Source organism: Trichosurus vulpecula, chromosome 9 (assembly GCF_011100635.1).
Source record: "Trichosurus vulpecula isolate mTriVul1 chromosome 9, mTriVul1.pri, whole genome shotgun sequence".
NCBI classification, from domain to species: domain Eukaryota; kingdom Metazoa; phylum Chordata; class Mammalia; order Diprotodontia; family Phalangeridae; genus Trichosurus; species Trichosurus vulpecula.
Genome location: NC_050581.1, coordinates 156,889,196 through 156,910,620, shown reverse-complemented (window position 1 = coordinate 156,910,620; position 21,425 = coordinate 156,889,196). Strand labels below are relative to the sequence as shown.

Genomic DNA, 21,425 nt, shown 5'->3' with positions numbered 1-21,425 from the left:
TCCCAACCCAAATAAGCATAAGATTCGAAATCTTCCCTCTACTTCCCCCAAGCCTCAGCCCAAATAGCCCCACAAACCTCCAGCTCCAGCTCCTTAAATAACATTTACTGTGATGCTTACCCCCCCCAATATGCATTCATTTATTTCATTCTTCTCTTTATTTTTATCTCTGTCTCAACTCTTCTGAATTATATTATTTTTCCTGCTCTTGAAAGGTAATTCTGACTAGCTATGTGACCTTGGGCAAGTCACAACCCCAATTGCCCTGCCTTCCCCCCTCCAAAAAAATTATAAAAAAAAAGAAAGGTAATTATAGAATATCCTATTTGTGTTCTTACCGTTACCTCTTTTCTTTGTTAGTTCATTTGTAGTTCTTTCCCAAGGGTATTTTTTTAATTGCAAATGTGTTAATGTGTATGTTTGTTTTAATGAGTCTAATTTCTGTTATGCTTCACTTCCAAAAATATCAGTTCATGAAACAGTCAGTGAAAGTATGATGGTAGTTTTATCATAGTCACTCACCCACTAAGCCTAGTATACCCTACTTCTGGATCTGTGTTCTCTTACTATACTGGTTTCTAGCTACTTCCAGGGATTAATATAATGATAACTTTATGACATATATGGATATTATATATATATATTCATTTAATGATATATCATGGGGATTATGGGTAAAGCACCACACAATCTGGAAAATCTGTGTAAAATTTTTTGGTTCTCCTTTTGTACCAGAGAAGAAGTTTGCATTTTTTCTTTTTCTTTTATGGTGTATTTACCTTACATTATTGTAAGATTTGTGTTAGGTATTTAGTCATAGGTTATATTATACGATACTATACATATATTTTATGCATTTTTCCATTTCTAAACTTTTTTCTGTATTGTCCTTTGTCCTTCACATGTTGTCTGCAGCTTCCACAAAACTCCCTCAAAATTCCCATTTAATTTCTTATGCCTACCTAGAATACATGAAAACCATGATGGGGAAAATCACTATGTGGAAGGGATAACTGTGTGTGTGTGTGGATAACTGTGTGTGTGTGTGTGTGTGTGTGTGTGTGTGTGTGTGTGTAACTCCCTTTTTATATCTTATGCTTTATTGGATGTTCTGCTTACCTATGGCATTTCATTGATTCATTCATTTTTCTTATTTTCATCCAGGAATAATTTAAATGCCTCTCTTTTGTTGAAGGTGTATCTTTTTAGTGATGATTAGGATCAATTTTTGCAGCAAGATGGCTACTTGTTCCTAGGGCAGAGGATAATTGGCAGTGCATAGGAACTATCAGGAGAGAAATATGACCTTATTGTCAAAACAGGAGTGCTAGAATATTCTGGTTCTTGGTCTCACTCCATGACCACCCCACTGTAAATTACAGTATTTTATTGGCCAGTGTTTTTCAAATGATATATTAGTCTTATCTGCTTTATTAACTTCCTTGAAATGTCCTGGCCATAGCAGCTGCAGCAACTGAAGGCAAAAGTGTGAAGACAGTCAACATAATTTCAATGCAGTTATTTTCCGTAGATACTACGTGAGTGCAGTCATGCCAGGGCTGTGCCCAATGTGCAGTCTGTGTTATAGTCTTCCTCCTCCCTATGTGGGTACGCTGCATTCAACAAAAGATATTCATGAAACAGTGAGTGTTTCTTATTCCATGGATGCAAGGCAACCTGGAGTCAACTCCTATAGTTCCCCAGCCCTACAACAATTAGTGACCAAGAATCTAGACAGTTCTGGATTAGGTACAGTGGAGGAGACAAAGAAACATGAAGCACAGCCAGTTGTGTTGAAGGAATTGGGAATATTTACCCTGGAGAAGAGAAGGGGAATAAGATTGATATCATAATTACTTTCTTCCTCATGTGGAGGAGAGATTAAACATGTTCCCTTTGGCCCTAGAAGCTAGGACTATGAACAAAGGGTAGAAACTTCAAAGAAGGAAATTTAGGCTTGATGTCAGAGGGAAAAATCTGTTCAAATAGGACTCTCTAAAAATTAAAGCTACTGGTTCAAGAGGAAGTTGTGGGTTCTCCCTCACAGGAGGAATTCAGGAAGAAGTTGAATGACACCTTCTTACACATTAAGGTAGAGATTCCTTTCAAGTATGAATTAGACTACACAGTCATGGAGTGCCTTCTACCTCTCAAATTCTCCTATTCTCTAACTCAGGGGTGGGGAACCTGTGGTTTTGAGGCCACATGTGGCCCTGTAGATCCTCAAGTGTGGAAAGCATCACATGTAGATAAAGATTCTCCACCCCTGCTGTAGCTTCTATACTACAGGACTAGAGATGGATAAATGCACCAATTTTATAAACTACTAATAATAATGACTAACATTTACATAGGACTTTAAGGTTTACAAGGTGCTTTAATAACTCTTAGGTACCACATCTCACCTGTCATATTGGCTAACATGACAAGACAGGAAACTGATAAATGCTGGAGAGGATGTGGGAAAATTGGAACATTGTTACATTGTTGGTAGAGTTGTGAATTGATCCAGCCATTCTGGAGAGCAATTTGGAACTACTCCCGAAGGGCTATAAAAATGTGCATTACTCTTTGACCCAGCAGTACCAGTTCTAGGGTTGTATCCCAAAGAGATCACACAAGTGGGAAAGGGATCCATATGTATGAAAATATTTATAGCACCTCTTTTTGTGATGGCAAAGAATTGGAAATCAAAAGGATGCCCATCAATTGGGGAATGGCTAAACAAATTGTGGTATATGAATATAATGGATAACTATTGTGCTATAAGAAATGAGGAACAGATGGTCTTCATTATAAACTGGAAAGACATGTATGAACTGATGCTGAGTGAAGGGAGCAGAACCAGAAGAACATTATGCATGATTACAGACACATGGTATCTGTAAGGACTAACTTTGATAGACTTGACTCCTCTCATCAATACAGTGGTTCAAAGACAGCTCCAAAAGACTCATCATGGAAAAAGCTATGCACATCCAGAGAAGGAATTATGGAGTCTGAATGCAGATTGAGGCAAAATATTTGCTCTCTTTTTTTCCTTCTTTTTTGATTTCGTTTCTCCTTCCTCATTATTCATTCCATTGATTATAATTCTTCTTTACAAATGGATTATTATATAAATAAGTTCAATGTGAAGGTATATGTAGAAGCTACACTGGATCACATGCCATCTCGGGGGGAGGGGAGAGGAGAGGGAGGGAGAAAAAAGTTTGGAACCCAAAAACTTGTGGAACTGAATGTTGTAAACTATAAATAAAAAAAATATAAAAAAAATATCTCAGTTTATCTTCAAAATGACCTTTGGAGGAAGATGCTAATGTCATCTACATTTTACAGAGAGGGAAACTGAGGCAGAAAGCGGTTATGTGATTTGTGCAGGTTATGAGGCTGGATTTCAATTCAGGTCTTCCTGACACCAGGCTCATCGCTATCCATAGCTTCATCTAGTTGCCTAGAGAAAAGAAGGAGATGGCAGGTACTATTGTTGTTCATTCATTTTCAGTGGTGTCCAACTCTTCATGACCCCATTTGGGGTTTTCTTGGCAGAGATACTGGAGTGGTTTGCCATTTCCTTCTCTGGCTCATTTTATAGATGAAGAAACTGAGGCAAACGGGGTTAAGTGACTTGCCCAGGGTCTCACAGCTACTAAAAGAGGCTAGATTTGAACGCTCAGTGATGATTCTTCCTGACTAAGGCCCAGCACTTCATGCACTATGGCACCACCTGGTTTCCTTAGTAGTTGTAGCTGCTACATAAATGTTTTTTTCCCTTATAACCAGGTTCTCTTATACCCAGGGTCATTTCCATATTATGCTGTTTTGTTTCACTGGACCTGTTGTTAACACTTCCCACACATGTGTGCTAAAAAGTGATGGTTATTCTCTCCAGGAATTTTGTAAGATTTAGAAGTTTGGGATTTGGTTAATGGGATCTAGAAAATACCCCTCAGCCAAAAGCAGTGTGGTTCATTTGAAGGACATACTGAATTTGGATGGTTAAACTTGACCTTATCTGAATTGATTTCATATCCCGACTCTTCCTCTTACTACTCATGTTCCCTTATATGCATCACAACCGCTTTGGGACTCAGCTTTCTCATCTGTAAACTGAAACATTTAGACTGGATGACCTTTAAGATTCCTTCAAAGTCTAGTTCTATGATTTGTTGACTGGTGCAGTATCTGGCACTTTATGAAATTCTTCTAGTTAGTAATTGAGCCTGAAGGAATGAGAAAGTTGAGTACAGATAAGGGTAGAAGTAGGGAAGCCCTACCTGTGTAATTATTAGAATGAGTGAGAGCCCTGGAGTTGGAGCCAAACCCCATAGAGCAGGATCTGGGATGATGATGACAATAAGCATCGGGGAGATATAGTGTCTAAGTTAACACTGCTCTCTGAGTATCGAATAGATTGTCCTCCTTAGGGAAAGCCCAGGCAAAAGCCAGTCGACCCAGGATTTCTATATCAAAAGGTATCTGTACATAATTATTATAATGGAAACCTAGATGGTGTGCTTTCCACTCACTCACATCTCTCAGATCTCTAGAGGTTTGAAAAAGGACTCTAGTCTCTCTCTCCCCCTTTTTCCTCTTCCATCCAATGCTCCCTCCTCAGCTCCTCTCTCTTTCTCTCCTGTCCATTTTTCTCTGAAAAGATTCTTTTTGTCTTAAAGTGATTCTTGCTTCATTTCATCCTGGATTTTTTTTACTTCCTGATATTATAATCCTCTATCTATGCTACTCTTTTAGATTTGCTTTTGATTACGTGATCTTTTCATCTCGTGTAAATTCTGTTTATAAAATTGTAGCTCATTGTAGCGCTCGCTTTCAAGTGAACATGCCTCTCTAATTCTGACAATAGCAAAATAATCTGAATTTCATTGGTTAGGACTTTGCATCCTTGCAGTATGAGGAATCATGGTACAATAGAAGGAGAATATCTCTGCATACACAGGACCTGAGTTTAAATCCAAACAGAAGCAGTTACTACCTGTGTAATGTTGGACAAATCAAAACTTTTCTCATCTTGTTTCCTTCATCTGTTAAATGAGGGAGTTGAACCTGATGCTATCTGATTTCCCTTCCAGTTCTAAAAGATTCTTGATTTACTATCTCAAATGCTAGGATGACATGGTTACTTTTTTCCAAGCTATCCATCACCTCCAATTCATCAACCTCTTCTTACATTTCAGTTAGAATTAAATATAAAATAGGAGTTCTCATTTTTTTCTCCTATCTTCAGGCAAAGAGTGTATTAGGAAGGAAAGGCAAGGATTTTTCAAAATATGTGTTTTTTTGCAGATGTCCAGTTGTTGTCACAAAAGTGCTTCATTACTTGAACAATTCTGGCAAAGCTTTGTTGGGATGCCTTGCAAGGAGGCCTAAGTCACTAATGGACCCAGGAGTAATATTTCCTTTCATCATGGAAAGAGAGGAAGACATCATGAAATTAGAAAAGGAGGGTAGAATTTTCCAATACAGTGAAAGTTTTTGAAAACTCAGTGTTGGGGAAAGTACAGGAGAAATGTGAGGGGGAAGGGAAGGAGAGAGAGAGAGAGAGAGAGAGAGAGAGAGAGAGAGAGAGAGAGAGAGAGAGAGAGAGAGAGAGAGAGAGAGAGGTGATATGGTAGGAACAGGTAGAATGCAATTCATGGGAGACTGACTCTAAGCCACTAGTACCTGGAGACATTTTCTTTCCCTAACTTTCAGCTCAATTTATTGAGAGAATCTAAGCAGGGTATAACTGAATCATGTCTACCCTAAGAAACCATTGGAACTATAGTGAATTTCCTCAACTCTCTATCGTTCTCTTCTGTTTTATTGTCACATGCTGTGGGATGCATTGTTGATTAGTAAGTGTTTCTCTGCTATTTTAAAGTTTCCTTCCTGGTTATTTGCATTTTAACAATGGTCTACTAGATGAAGGTAAGATAAATTTAATTGCATCCTGAGTTGATGTTTTTGCAGTAGAAAGTGCAATAAAGGGAAGAGACATGTAGGGAATTGACTAAACCAAATTCAAACACCTAGGGTACCACTCTACTGGCTTAGCAATTAACAAATTGCTTGATGAAGTATTTTATGAATTTTATTTGTAATCTCTATTTTTTAAGCTTTATAGCTTTGTAGAGGAAAAAAAAACAACAGCATGGAAACCTCATAAGCTAATCTTAGTATCTCCAAGTGTACTGGAGTTTTGAATTTTTTTTTCACTCCTAGGACCCACTTTCACTATATGCATCAAATTCCTTGCATGCCAAAACATTCATCTAGTCTCCTAGATGACCAATGAGCATATACCACATCTGAAGCAATTTTCCGTATCTCCTAAGTGGTCTCCAACCTCCCTTCCCATTCTAGATCTATGATATTATGATCTATGATATCATGATCATAAATAGGCCCTCTGAAATATATATTTATGATCCTCCTTATAACAAACCTTATAACAATGAAAGACAAAGGGGAGATTTTCTTGAAAGGAAAGGGCACACTTGGGTTCCCACTTTTCCTTTTTAGTCCCTCAACATCCTTCAAGCTGCTGGTATCTTCTGTCCTTTTTATTAATAAGTGGATTACTCAGGTCTCAGTCCCTTAGGACTAAGTTTTAGGGCACTGTTCTAACATTTTTGGACTATATGGTGACTTGAGAGAGGAGAGGTCAAGGCAAGAAACTCAGATTTATAAGGTGGCATTCCATTTGAAAATCCATTTTAGTAGTCATTTTTATAGTCATTTGTAGCAGCATGATTAATGTACATGGTACATGGATGACTGAAAATTGAAACTTTGTATTATCAGATTGATGGTGGGAGGCAAGGAATAAAGTACCGATGATTATTTTGAATACCCTTTCAGCACAGCATAGTGGATTCTCATCATTAAAGACCGTTAATATTTTTAATCTATTGTTGTCAACCTTTTTATTTTATTTTTAACATAAAACTCTTTTGAAAAATCAAGATATGGCTAAATGGACAAGCCAGGAGACAATTACTCCTTGTTTGTTTTCGCAGTAGAATTTGAGAATGAGATTGGTATTGGATTCAGAAGTTTCAAAAATCAGTGAAAAATAAGATTTTCTTTTGTAACCACAACCAGTTATATTAAATTCAATAGTCACTACAAATACCGCCACTGTGTGTGTTTATCTATTATCTCTGTCTCCTTACAATTCACTATATCTACTACCAACCACTCTATTGTATTTCTCTGATAAAAAATATTGTTTTAATGTATACGACAGGGAAAACTTCTTTACTGAGTATCAGTACACATTGGGAGAAGGGAAGGGAAGAGGAAGATGGGAAGCAATAAGTTAAAGTCACCATTAAGGTGACTTCCAAATCTACATATGCCAAAATAAAATACTTATAAAACTATGTCATTTATTTGCTCAAAAGTCTTCAATTACCCCCTATACATTGGCTAATATTATAGACCTTCTTGTTTCTAATGGATATTATCATCCATATTTTGCATTTTGGGAATCAGAGGCAGAAAACATTTAAATGGTTTATTCAGAATTACTGAACTCAGGTCTTCCTGACTCTAGACCCAGTGTTCTATCCACTGTAGCACCTAGGAGGCCTATGTTGATTTGACATCAACAGAATTAAGTATATCAGCTAATCAATTAAAATAAAATTATTAAGCATAAACAAAGAAAAAATTATTAAGCATATACTCTGTGCTAGGTACTGGGGATACAAATAAAAATACCTTTTGGGGGAGACTTTTACATATAAATATATATAAAATAAATAATTTGGGGACAAGGCAATAGCAGATTAGGATGGCAAGAAACAGGAGAGAGGCCTGAAAAGGTCTCACATAGAATGCATTTCTGTGCTGTTTTGATGGACACTAAGGATTCTAAGAGTTAGAGATAAGCATGGAGTGAATTCCAGGCATTGGAGAGTACCTGTGCAGGTACAGAGGTGGAGACTGAACATTGTCTGTGAGGAATGGAAAGAAGACAAGTGTGACCATACTGTAGAGGAAGGAAGGGGAGGAATACAGAAAACAACAGCAACCAACAAACAAAACATGGAAAGTAGTTTCAAGCCATGTTGTGAAGGAATTTCAATGTCACACACAGGAGTTTATGATTGATACCAGAGATCATAGGAAAACACTGGAGTTTATGGAGAAGGGTTATGTCCAGAGGTTCCCAAAGAGGGCAATACCACTCCCTGAGGGGTGCTGAAACAATCCATGGGGTGATAGTAACCTTGGGTACAACTGGGGGACAGTGAATAAAAATAAGGGAGCAGTGGAAGCATAAGAAAAGAAGAGAAGAGATTAAATTTTTGAAAAGAATATTTGTACATTTCAGCTGTTATGTAACAGAGTTAAAGTCATAGTGATTACACTAGTTTCCAAATAAACACACAAAATGCAATCTTTATGTCAGATCTATCCTTTAGAAAAATCAGTGATAGTCATTTAAAGGATGAATTGGAGAGGGGAAAGATTTGAGGAAGTAAGACTGATGAGGAGGTTACCATAATAATCTAGGATAGAGGTAATAACGGCCTGAACTCAACTAGTGGTTGTGTGATTAGAAAAGAGAGTGATGAGAGACAGATTGTGGAGGTAGGATCCACAAGACCTGACAAATAATTGGATCCTTGGATGAAGGAGAATGAAGCATCTTTAGTGATTTCGCTTTGTACTGAGTCTAATTTACATGAGGAGTTGTGATTGCATTAACCCAGACTCCTAGTAATTATAGCTGGAAAGGACTTTAGAAAGCAACTAATCCAAAGTCCTCATTTTACAGAGAGAAGGGAAATGATTTACTAATGCTAGAATTGGGAATTGTAAAGGATTTTAGAGATCAAAGAGGTGACCTTATTTATTTTGTAGGAGAAGAAACTGAAAAGCCCAAGCTCCCACAAGATAGGAGTCCAAGCTCATTGAATCCAAATCTAAGACTATGTTCACTAGTCCACTGCCATATGTTTTCTGATCCTTTCATTAGGCTGAGAGGAAGAGTCATGACTAGGCCATGCCGAGGAAGCAGCTGTGTAGCATATATTACTATACCATTAACACAATAGTGTCATATGTAGTAGTATAAACTGGTTTCTATTTAATATGTGATAATTAGGTTTTCTGGAAAGATCACAAAGTCAGAGCTTTAGATTTCGAAGGATTAAATAAGTTAGCATATGTAACAATGCTGTAAACCTTAAAATACTATGTAAATGCTACCCACAATTATGATTATTGTCCTAGAAGTCATCTGTTCCAGACTCCTCATCTTATGAAAGAGCTGGGGCCCAGAAAAGGACTTGTTCAAAGTTGCTCAGGTTGTAGTAACAGAGTTATGAGATTCATTCCCAAATGACAGAACCACAGATTTTGAGAGTTAAAGAGATTTCAGCAGCCATCCATCCAACCCCCTTCTTTTATAGAAAAAGAAATCAGTAGAATTCAAAGGGGACTTGCCCAAGGTCATTTAAGCAGTTAAGTAATAGAACTGGGATTCAAGCCCAGGTCACAGAATTGCAGATTTTTGGAGTTCAAATGGACCTTGGTGGGTATTTAGTTCAACTAATAAATTAAAGGAATCTCCCCTATTGTCTATATTGACTATCTGGTGATATCCATATGTAGAGTTGCCTTTTGAGCTTGAAAAACTGTTTGTTATGACAAGTGAGTTACCAGACCAAACTTGCCTGTTCTTCCAATTATGTTTTTATTTCTTGTGTTAGCATTCCATTTCCCTACAATGAATGTGACACTTTCCCCTCTCTTTTTTCTAGATGTTGTAGGTCTTCATAGAGCTGATCAACTTTGGCCTCCTCAGCATCGATGGTTGGAGCATAGAATTGTATTATTGTGATATTGAAAGATGTTGAGATTATACACCAATACTTTTTTACCCTTTTATTGAATATGAGGGCTCCTCTGTTTTTATCAAGGGATTCTTCCCCATGGTAGTATATGTGTGATCACCTGTATTAAATTCACCCATTCCCATACATTTAATTTCACTTGAGCTTCTCTGACAGGCATAGCAATCACTTGATGTGATAGGACATAAGAGAGGCAAGCTTCCATAGAGATTAGGAGTCTGATATGAATAAGATTATAAGCTCTATAGGGGCAGGGGCTATCTTTTGCTATCTTTCGTATAGTCAGTGCTTAGCACAGTGTTTGACACATGATACATGTTTAATAAATGTTTATTGATTGATTTAGGCCAATGGATATACATACCCCAAGAACTGTAGTTCAGTGATAATCTCTAGGTAGCCACGCGTTGATTTCATGGAAGGTTGCCTCTCTACTTAGGGTGTCTGTGCTGTTTCATTGCTAGTATAGCTACTGAATATAGTAAAACCCTCATTAGCTGGAATGATCAGGAAATGGAAGATTCTAGAAAACTACATTTTCTTATTGATATTTTTGGTGATTCAACCTATATTTAATCAAAACCATTCTAGAATTTATGTCCTCTTTCCTATATTAATAAATCCAATCTTATAAATATAATATAAATATAATATTATAAATATAATAGAATATTCCTCTGATAAGGTCACATATGTTTTGAAACCTTAGTAAATGGAAGTTATGTTGATGGTAATGATGATGGGTCTCTTATCCCTTGGTATCATCATTTGGAACATCATAAAACATGGGGAAAATCACTGGCTTGAGAGGCCACAGGCCTGGATTCCAATCCTGTTTCTAAGGCTTATAATCACCTGTATGGCCTCAGGGAAATCACTTTTCCTCCTTGCCTCAGCATCCTTATTTGTAAAGTGGAGTTAGACTAGATAACCTCTGAGGCTCCTTCGAGCTCTAAAGCTACGACCCTACAATCAGTTCTCATTGCATAAGATTCTAGGTATAGATGGAGAGAGCCAAGGGTGTGTAAAGAAAGAACACTGAACTCAGGGCATAGCCCGGATTTGCGACTTGTTTTCTGAATCCCCTTCCTGTATTAATTTTTCTGTTATCTATGTCTTTGAAAAAGTGAAAAGTACTCTTAGCTGAATATTATGGTTAATAAAATGTTTTAATGAGAAAATGGCCATACAAATTAGAAAAGTTTAAATAAATATGTTGTACTTTCAAATGAGCTCTCCTAATTAACCTTAAGCTTATCTTGGAACTATGTTTGCTTACCTCTGAATTTCCCCAGGGACTTAAACAAAAACCCATTAAAATTATCTGCCAAGTTGCTTATGGGACCACTCTGTACTTTAGATGTCTAAGAGTTCATTTTTGACATGTATTAGTCTTAATTTAACAATGTCATGGAACTTTTAAATCTTTCTTATTTGAGAACTCCAGATTCATTTTGATTAATACATGAGACTTTATTTTATTTTACCCCATATAATGATATAAGAAGTCATATACCATAAGATGTCATTGTTATTGATGTTGCTTATCTTTCATTCTCGAAGGGGACCAATGACGTTGTGAGGGTGATGTCTTGAATTTCCATTGAATTGGATTTAAATGAGGAATAACTGTGCAAAGTCATCAGCCTCACTCACTCCTCAAGAGTCATTGGAGTCCAGTGGCAAGACAAGTCAAGATGACTGGAGATGGCCAAGACATAGGATGATAGAGTGCTGGACTTCTAGTCAGGAAATCCTGGATTCCAATGCTACCTCTCACACTACCTAGCAGCGTGACTATTTACAAGTCATTGAATGTGCTCCTTTGCCTTTGAGTTTCCTTATCTCTAAAATATCTCATTCATATACACACATGTGATCCTTTAGACAGTATTTATTAAGCACCTACTATGTGTTAGGCACTGTGCTTGACTCTGAAGATAGAAAGATAGCGTGGAGTTGTCTCTGCTCTGAAGGAGTTTAGTTGTCTTTCTCATTTGCTGCTGCTGCTGCTGCTGCTGGCCTGTCCTGGAAATGTGTTTGTACTGTCACAAAAGTCCTTTGTGGTTTGGGGATACTGTCTAGAGATTAAATGCTATCTGCACTTTTGCGTTTGGAAAGATAGCAGACCCCAGCCCAGAATGTGCTGATAAATGTTTAATAACTGGATCTCAAAAGGAAAAAAAAAGTCCATATGACACACTTTTAAGTTTAATTATTAACATTTATGTTATGCATTATTAACACTCTCTCCATTACTTTCTTAAGTCTAGACAATTACCAAAATAATCCCTGATTTGTAAGTGGCTTTAGAGCTATAAGTACTCACACTGAAAAGTTAACCATGGGCTCTGGTGAGCTAATAAGAGCTAGCCATAATATAGCCTTGCCTGGATGAGGAGAGTGTCTAGGAGGAGGGAAGTTTTCTCAAGAATAAACTCTCCTTATTTGACACAATGTTTTCAAAATATATTCTGATTCATGAAAATATTGTGAAGAGATTTTTGTAACTGATGGTAACGTTAAGGAGGGTTATTTTTCTTTTTCTCTCTCTCTCTCTCTCTTCAAAAGGATGAACTAACACATACTAGGCACAGAGAAAAGACAAGATAGAATCATAGCTATAGGGCTGCAAGCGACCTTGGAAACCATCTACTAAAACAACCTCATTTTGCAGGTGAGGAAATTAAAGTCTAGGGAGGGTAGGTAGTTTGCCCAGTCATACAGCTAATAAGACTAAGGATATGTAGACCTTTAAAAAATCTACTACTCTTTCACCCCTAATCTTTTTCTTTTTGTACACATCTGAAATGGGGTAACTGGGTCAGTGAATGTGACTGGGAGAAGAGGAAAATTAAAAACAGAACCTGGAATGGTATGGGACAGAGCAGAGATATCAATACTGAACTTGAAAATAGCCTGAGAAAAGATCAAATAATCCTACCTAAGCCGTTGTCAAGTATATACTGATTCTGTTGTAACCTTCCTCTGTCATGAGGCAGGGTGGGAATTGTGAGCTGGCTACAGCGGTGCTCATGCTTTGTTTCTTCCTCTTCTTCAAGTATGTGTGTGGTACAATCAAGAGCGAAAGCACATGCTCATTTGTAGAAGGTAGGGATCATGATAGAGACTGCATAGGAGTAGTAAGCAGCCTCAGAAGGGACACTGTGTTGGAATTATTTCCTCAGAAGCAAGGTAGAGAGAGAACAGGAAAGATGGCCTTTGACAAAAATAGCGTCCAAGTATCGATTGGAAGCTCTAGATCTTTCTCTCCTGGAGATCTGTGTATTTTGGAATTGAAATCCCTCTATAGTTTTGTGTATCTACCTTTCCTTCCTTCCTTCCTTCCTTCCTTCCCTCTTTTTTTCTTCCTTCCTTTCTTCCTTCTTTTTTTCTTCCTTCCTTCCTTCCTTCCTTCCTTCCTTCCTTCCTTCCTTCCTTCCTTCCTCCCTTCCTTCATTCCTTCCTTCCTTCTTCCCTTTCTTTCTTTCTTCATCCCTTCCTTCCTTCTTTCTTTTTCTTTTCCCTCCCTTTCTTTCCTTCTTTCTTTTCTTCCTTCCTTTCTATTTCTTTTCTTCCTTCATCTTTTTCATTTGCCTGTCTATCTATCTATCTATCTATCTATCTATCTGTCTGTCTGTCTGTCTGTCTGTCTATCTATCTATCTTCCTACCTACCTACCTACCTATCTCTCTGTCTGTCTGTCTCTATCTGCCTGCCTGCCTGGATGCTTATTTATCATTGGAGCCATGGGAGTTGAATAGAGCTGAAGCATAAATAACACTGTCTTAGGATAGTGTTAATTCTTCACAATAGACAAATCCCAGGACTAAAGATCTTAATGTGAGGGACATTACAGACATCCCTAAGACATGGTGGGACAAGTACCATCATAAATGTTCTTTGAGTAAAGATAAAAGGAAACAGAAAAAAAATCACATCATGGAGGGAATATTCAATTCCATTCCACAAATATATTTAAGTGCTTATTGTTTAAAAGGAAGCCAAGGCACAGAGACAAAAAAGGAAGCAACACCTGTCTTTATACTTTCATGGAGGTGAGGGTATTGAAAAACGCAACATATGCAGGTATGTATAAAAAAATACAAGTATACACACACACACACAATACATTTTTGTAAGGTGTAGAGAATACAAAAACTGAGCAGGAAGGGGGAACGGGGACTGGAGTATGGTGGTGGCAGCAAAGTCCTGATAGAGAAAATGACAAAAGAGTTATCCTTTGAGGATCATAAGTATTCTGCAAGGTGAAGTTGAAGGGGAGATACATTTCTGAGAATGGGGTACATTTATGCAAAACCGTGAAGATTAAGATTTGAATCATAGTCCTAACTAGGAATTTTTGTATCTGCAACAAGAAGTAGTAAAGTTGTTCACTGATGAAGTGGAAGATGGAGACAGAGACCATAAAATGCCAGCCTGAGGGGTTTTAAGGAGAACCTTATTCTTGCAAATCATTTGGTACCTTCTAGTCACATCTGATAAGCATATATAAAATACCTATTAGTTGCAAGACACCATGCTAGGCATGAGAGATATAAAACCAAACCAAAATAGTCCCTGTCCGAAGGACCTTGAATTCTGAGGGTGCAACACAGAAGCAACACAAAACAAGTTATGGAAGAAGGAAAGATAGACAAAGAGGATTGTCTAGAAAAGCTTCCTGTGGGAAGTAGCATGTGCATTTAATATTAAAGAAATTTTAGGAGGAAGAGGCAAAGAAGGTGAATATTCTAGAGCTGGGAATAGAGTTGGAGAAGGAGAACTTTTTAAGAGCATTGAGGCAGGAGATAGAATGATGAGTCCAGAACAGAAATTTCACAACAGAAAGTTTGTATTAATTTTAAATGTGTAAAGGAGGGTAATGTGTAATGAGTCTGGATAGATGAAAATCATATTGTGGAGCATTTTGAATTTAAAGTAAGATGAATATTCTATATTTTATTCTAGAGGCAATGTTGAACCATTAAAGATTTTTGAGTAGGAAGACAACATTGAGTAGGAAAACAACATGTGAGTTAGGAATATCCATTTGGAAGTTATTTGGAAAATGTATTAGATATGTGAGAGTGGAAGCATTTTGACAAAAGAGAAGACTTTTGTAATAGTATACTGAATCCACTACAAATTTGTGTTACATAATCTCAAAGGGGGTCTCGCTGCAATAAGGCAATCCTTTTGTATCTCCCAAATCAATTGACTATCCCATTCATTCCAACAGCTTTACAAACCTTTTTTATGCTATAATCCTCCCATGATACCCCCTCTTCCCACTCTCTTTGTTGAGGTCTTTGTCACATACTTTAAAAAAAATGAGACCATTTGCCAAGAACTATCTTTTTTTCCCATCCTCCTCATCTCACATCACTCAAATATCTTCTCATACTACCTCCTTTACATGAAGAGTATTGCTATTACATGAAGAGGTGGACTTGTCCTTGCCCAGCAAACCTCTCTCTATGCATCTTTGGTCCCATTCCTTCCTATCTTTTTCAGCAGATTGACTCCTCCATTATATTCCCCACTCTTTTACTAATCTTCAAAGTTTCCCTCTCTACTGGTTTCTTCTCTGCTGCCTAAAAACACTGCTATGTCACTCCTATCCTTAAGTAAAACAAAATAAAAAAAAAAACTTCATGTCCACATCAGCTATCATACTAGATTTATCTTCTCATCTGTGGCTATACTTCTAGAGGAAGCCATCTATAACTGGTGGCTGCTCTCTTTTAAACCCTTGGCAATTTGGCTTCTGATTTCATCATTCAAAGTGCTGTCTTTATTCTTGCTTAATCGCCAAGCCTAAAGGCCTTTTCTCAATCTCCTATTTCTTGATTTTTTTTGTTGCCTTTGACATTCTTGATGACTCTCTTCATATACTCTCCCTTCTCCAGTTTTTTTTTTTGGGGGGGTGAAGGAGGGTGGGTTGTGACAATTGTCTTTCTTGATTCTCCTCCTACCTGTCTGACATGGCCTCTTTATGGTCTTTCTTTGCTGGATCTTCTTCAGTCCATACCCACTAACTTTGGGTGTCACCCAAGGTCCTGTCCTAGAAAATCTTCTTTTCTCCCTATATGTTGTTTCACTTGGTAATCTCGTCAACTCCTATGGTTTCAGTTGCCATCTATTTGCAGATGATTCCTAGATCTGTTTATCCATCTCTACTCTCACTCCTGACTTACAGTCTGCAATTATGTACTGCCTGTTGCAAATCCCCAAATGGATATCCCATAGACGTTCCAAAGTCAATGTGCACAAAACCGAAGTCATTAACTCCCCTCTCAAGTCCTCCCCTCTTCTCAATCTCTCTATTGCTTTTGACAGTACAACTCCCAGTCATTTAGGCTCTCAACCTCAATTCTATTCTGTTGCTTATCTGCTCTCCTTTCACATTATCTAATCTTTTGCCAAATCTTACCATTTAAACCTTCATAACATTTTTACTATACTCCTCCTTTTTTTTTCTACTCATGTGGCTCCCACCTCAGCCTTAACTACCTTATGCCTAGAATACTTCAATAGCTTCTGGATGGTCTCCTTTTCTCAAATCTGGAAATGACTTCCTCTAGTCTCAAACCCTTTCTCCACTTAGCTCCCAAAGTGATCTTCCTAAAATTCAGGTTTGACCATGCCACCCTTCACTCAGTAGTCTCCAGTGTCTGCCTTTTACCTGTAGTGTGACATATAAAATTCTGTTTGGCAAGTCCCTCCAAGTCTTGACTCCTGCCTTTTTGCTGGCTATCCTCTATACCTTGAATGATTTCCCTCCTGACCTCTGCCTTCTGGCTTTCTTCAAGGACTATTTCAAATCATATCTTCATCAAAAGGTCTTTCTTGGTCTCCCTCTTTCCAAAGCTAGTGTCTTCCCTCCAAATTACTAGGTACATATATTTTTTTATGTATATAGTAGTTTTCATGGTGTCTCCAGCAATAGGATATGAGTTCCTCAAGTGCAGGGACTGTGTATTTGCCTTTTTTGAATCCCCAGTGCTTCACCCGGTGCCTGGCATAGAGTAATTTCAACAAATGCCTGATGACTAACTGCCTGCTGCTTATTAAAATATGTTTTCTACTTGTATAACTTTGGGGCTTCAGTTTTCTCATGTTTAAAATGAGAGGCTGGAAAAGATGCTATCTAAAATCTTTCCAGCTACAAATTGTTTGGTTAATTAACAGTGTATATAGTCTGCCTTCTACTTTAGACTTGAGAAGTCAAGTTGTAAGAGGTCACAGAAAAGCTGTGTGGGATTCCATAGTTTGAGACCCCTCTCTCCTTTAGATCAAGAGAGGTAGAAGACAAAAAAATAAGTCTGATGATGTAGTTTTGAATGAAGAAGAGGAGGAGGAGGAGGAGAAAGAAGAAGAAAGAAAAAAGAAAGAAAGGAAAGAAAAAAGGAAGAGAGAAAGAGAGAGAAAGGAAGGAAGGAAGGAAAAGAAAGAAGAGGAAGAAAATTTGAAGCAATTTATGTGTACATAGAAAAAAAAACTCATCAACAAGTTTAGATTTTCAAAAGACAAAAAAAATTTCCAAATATGCTTTAAAATGGCTATTGTGGAAAACGGCACTAAGTAAGATAGTGAATGTACACGACCTTTGCTTACTGGGCTGTTTACCTTGCTTTGTGTATAAGTGTTTTAGCATCATAGGCTCACAAATTTAGAGCTAGAAGGAACCTTGAAGACCATCTAGTCCAATCCCATTATGTTATAAATAAAGAAACTGAGGCCCAGGGAAATTAAGTGACTTGCTCAAAATAACACAGACAGTAAGATTGAAGATGGTAATTGACCAATTTCCTCTGACTCTTTCCACTACTCAGATATTGGGATATTGAGAGAGCTTGCAAATGTATGCAGGAGAAAGGTCAGAGTACCAGAGATGAGTAAGCATCCTATTTTTACAATGGGGGCAGTGGGAGTGGGGAAAGTGGATTCTTTAGATAATATTTTGACATTGGAGAAACATGAGGAAGTACTATCAAGGGTGTGTGAATACCTTGTAGTAAAAGCAATCTCTAGGTGTAGTCATAACATATTTACATCATTTATTAATTTAATACGGTTGCTAGAAATGTTGATCAAAGAAATGACATAGATGTATATTCCCTCTTCATTCTCCACCTAACTAAATGTGTTCAGCTTTTTCACATACTTTTTTCCATCTTCTTTTCTTCCTCGGGGTCCTCTATTCTTTTAAGAAACACTGATTTTAATGAGGGCTGGAAAGTGGAAATGCTTGTCTCCAGAACTTTTCTTCTTCTCTCGGAAGAAGACTAATGTGTTTATACTTCCATGGGTGCTACCTCATAATAATATTGATAAAACTGACATTTATGAAGCACTTTAAGATTTGAGAAGTATATTAGCCTCAGAAAAGCCTTGGGAAGTAGGTGGTATTTTGTAGCACCTAGAAAACATTTTGTATCTCTTAGTACTTTTCTAATTCCGTCTTTCTCTATCCCCACCAAAATAATGCTCATTTAACATATTAAAATGAGGATGGGAGAGTTTATTTAACTTTCCTAGGACCAAACAGCTAGTGACTGAAGAAGGATTTGAACTCAGGTTTTCTAAACTCCCAATCTAGTACTCTTACCCTCCATATAAGCTTACAGTGATACCCTCAATCCTTTCTCTTTACTTGATTTTTTTTTGTTTACTCTCATGCTAGAGTGTATTATGAAAATGCCTTTGTGCCATTCTGGTTCTGAGTTTCTCTGGAAGGTAAGCTGATCAGGGCATCTCACTGAAGCCTCCTTTGGTTAGGGTACTTGCACTGCCTTTCTTGCCTTAGGGACCACAGACCCAGTTCAGCTGCCTTCTGTAGTTAGATCCTACAATGTCCTGAGGCAGACAGAAACAAGAAGTATATTGGGTTATCTAATGAAATATTTATACTGTTTGTCCTTGTTCCCAATCAACAAATTTCTTCTGGGCTGTTAGGCTCTCTGTCCCTAACCTGGGGCTGGGGAAGGAAGAGCATGTTTAATTTATTTATTATGTGGCTGATAGCAGTCAGAAGCTAATCTACAAGTAGACATTCAGTAACCCAGTTAGGATTGTCAGTTCATTCCCTGTGCTTCCTGACAGCCTAGTTTTTAGATATCTCCTAATACTTTCCTAGCTGCTCATCTCTCTTTCCCCACCAAAAACAAACTAAACAAACACAGCAACAACAACATGGCACAAATCTAAATTTTCCCAGTTGTGGATCTATTAGCTATTTTACAAAATGACCTCATTTATTTGTTAATTTGTTTGTTCATTCATTCCTTATTTGTTTATTCATTCATTCATTCATTCATTCATTCATTCATTCATTCATTCATTTTACTCTCCCATTTGATATCAGGTTATCTGCCTTCTCTCTGCTCTGGGGTGAGAAACCTGTGGCTTCGAGGCCACATGCGGCATTCTAGGTCCTTGGGTACAGCCTTTTGACTAAGTCTAAGTTTTACAGAACAAATCCTTTTATTAAGGGGTTAACAGTGCTCAGTGTAGTGCAATACTCTTAAGCAGTAGACAGGGTATCTACTTGCATTGACAGAGGGAGTTTCCTAACCTGGTAGTTACCTAGGCTAATGGAATAAAAATGCCAGTCTCTATCCTGAGTCCCAGTTGGCCTTAGTAATATCAATCTAAAGAGGGTAAATACCCCCTTACAATTCTCAATTATATCTCCTCTCATTTCAGTCATTACTTGCTTCTCTGTCTTTTGCTTGCACAATTTTTTTTTTATTTTGCATGGAATGCATTATACATATTTTAGTCGATATTTATTTAGTTTAGTCCTGGTCACTGGAATCTGGTAGGAGAACTTTTGCCTTTGCTGTAACCAGGCCTCTATGATACTTCTTGTCTATTTCTACATCATGTTGACCTTCCCTTTATGTGTTATTTTCCCCTCACTATGATATAAATTCTTCCCCCTCTCAGTTATTAAACTTTTTGTACCCTTCTAGTACTAGGCCTTTTAGCCAAAGAGATAAAAAAGGTGGGGGTGGGGGAGGAAAAGGAAAAAGCGCCTATACATACAACGATATCTATAGTAACTATTTTTGTAGTGGAAAATAATTTTTAAAATATAGAGATTCTTGTCAATTGGGCAATGGCTGAACATATCATGGTAAATGAATATAATGGAATACTATTCTGTGACAGGAAATGAAGAAATGATTTTGGAAAAAAATTCAGAAGATTCATGTGCTGAGATATGAACTGATAGAAAGTGAACCGTAGGGACAAAGAACACTATAGCATCAACATTGTAAAAAGGATAATTTTGCAAGACTTAAGAACTCAGGTCAATGCAGGGCAATCATGATTCCAGCAGATCAATGATGAGGAATGCTACCCATTTCCTAAAGGAGAAGGGATGGAATAATATGAAAAATGAGATACATTTTGGTATGTGGCCAGTACAGAAATTTGTTTTCTTAATCATGCTTATTTAATATTTTTTTTGAGAGAGGAAATGGGAGGAAATGAGAGAAAAAGAAAAATGCTTCTTAAATGAAAAAAAAAATAAATATAAAAAAATGCAAGCTCCCTAAGGACAGGAACTGGCTTTTTTCTTGTTGTATCTCCTGCAGTTAGCACAATGTCTTTTATACACTGAACACTTAATCAATGCTATTTATCTAATTAGTTATGTTAGCTCTTAACACAACCAATTTGATCCTTACTCAAATATCCCCCGTTTTTTGGAGGGGAAAGGGACTGCATTAATATTTAATGGAATAATCTGTTTTCCAAATCTTCTCTGAGGACTTCTCTTTTTCTATAATGATAGGGTAACTGAGGACATTTCTCAGGAATTTGCCATGTAAAAAATATTTTCTTCTTTTAAAAGTAGTCTGCCTTTTATAATACTCCACTAAGCCAATCCAATTTGCATTGCTATTTGGAAAGGATAATTATACGAAACTTCACTGGAATTTGGAGTTATGATACAGCCATTTAAAAATACTTAAGGTATTTAAAAAGGCCCATATTCATTCAAGGACACCCTGAATCAAGTTTTGTAGTTCAAAGGGAAACATTCCTCTATCCGTGTAATGCCTTAATTATCTGAACCATTTTATCATGGTCACCACTGATATGATGCTTCATCTTGACAGTCTTGTAACTCTTTGCCAAAATGTTCTTTAGCAAACCAAAGGTGTTGTTATGTTTTGAACCTAATAGCTATATCATTCATTTTCACATTTGCTTTACTCAGTTCATCTGAGCCTTTTGGTGATAATGTCCTAAATGTGTTTTTTCCAACCCATCATTTTTTTTTTCTCTGTGAATGTTTAAAGAAATGATACTGTATAGTACTTCAGAGCACTGGCTTTAATCCTTCTCAGAGGCAACTGCAAGATATATTTCCTTTATCAGCCTTCTTTAGTTAATCTTCAGTTTCCATTTTGCTATATTAGGAAATAAAATCCTTAGCAGAGTGGCCTTCAGAAGGAATGCCTGGAACATCTTTGTGAAGGTAAGAGAAGAGTTTAAATTACCTTCTCTCCTTGAGTTGTTTATTTTTCTGCTTTT

The 21,425-nt window shown here is 37.2% G+C and overlaps 1 protein-coding gene across 2 annotated transcripts in view; it reads left to right on the top strand.

Annotated features, from left to right (window-relative positions):
- Nucleotides 1-21,425, top strand: part of GRM7 (glutamate metabotropic receptor 7) — a 1,033,386-nt gene that overhangs the window by 573,059 nt on the left and 438,902 nt on the right. The window lies entirely within an intron of this gene.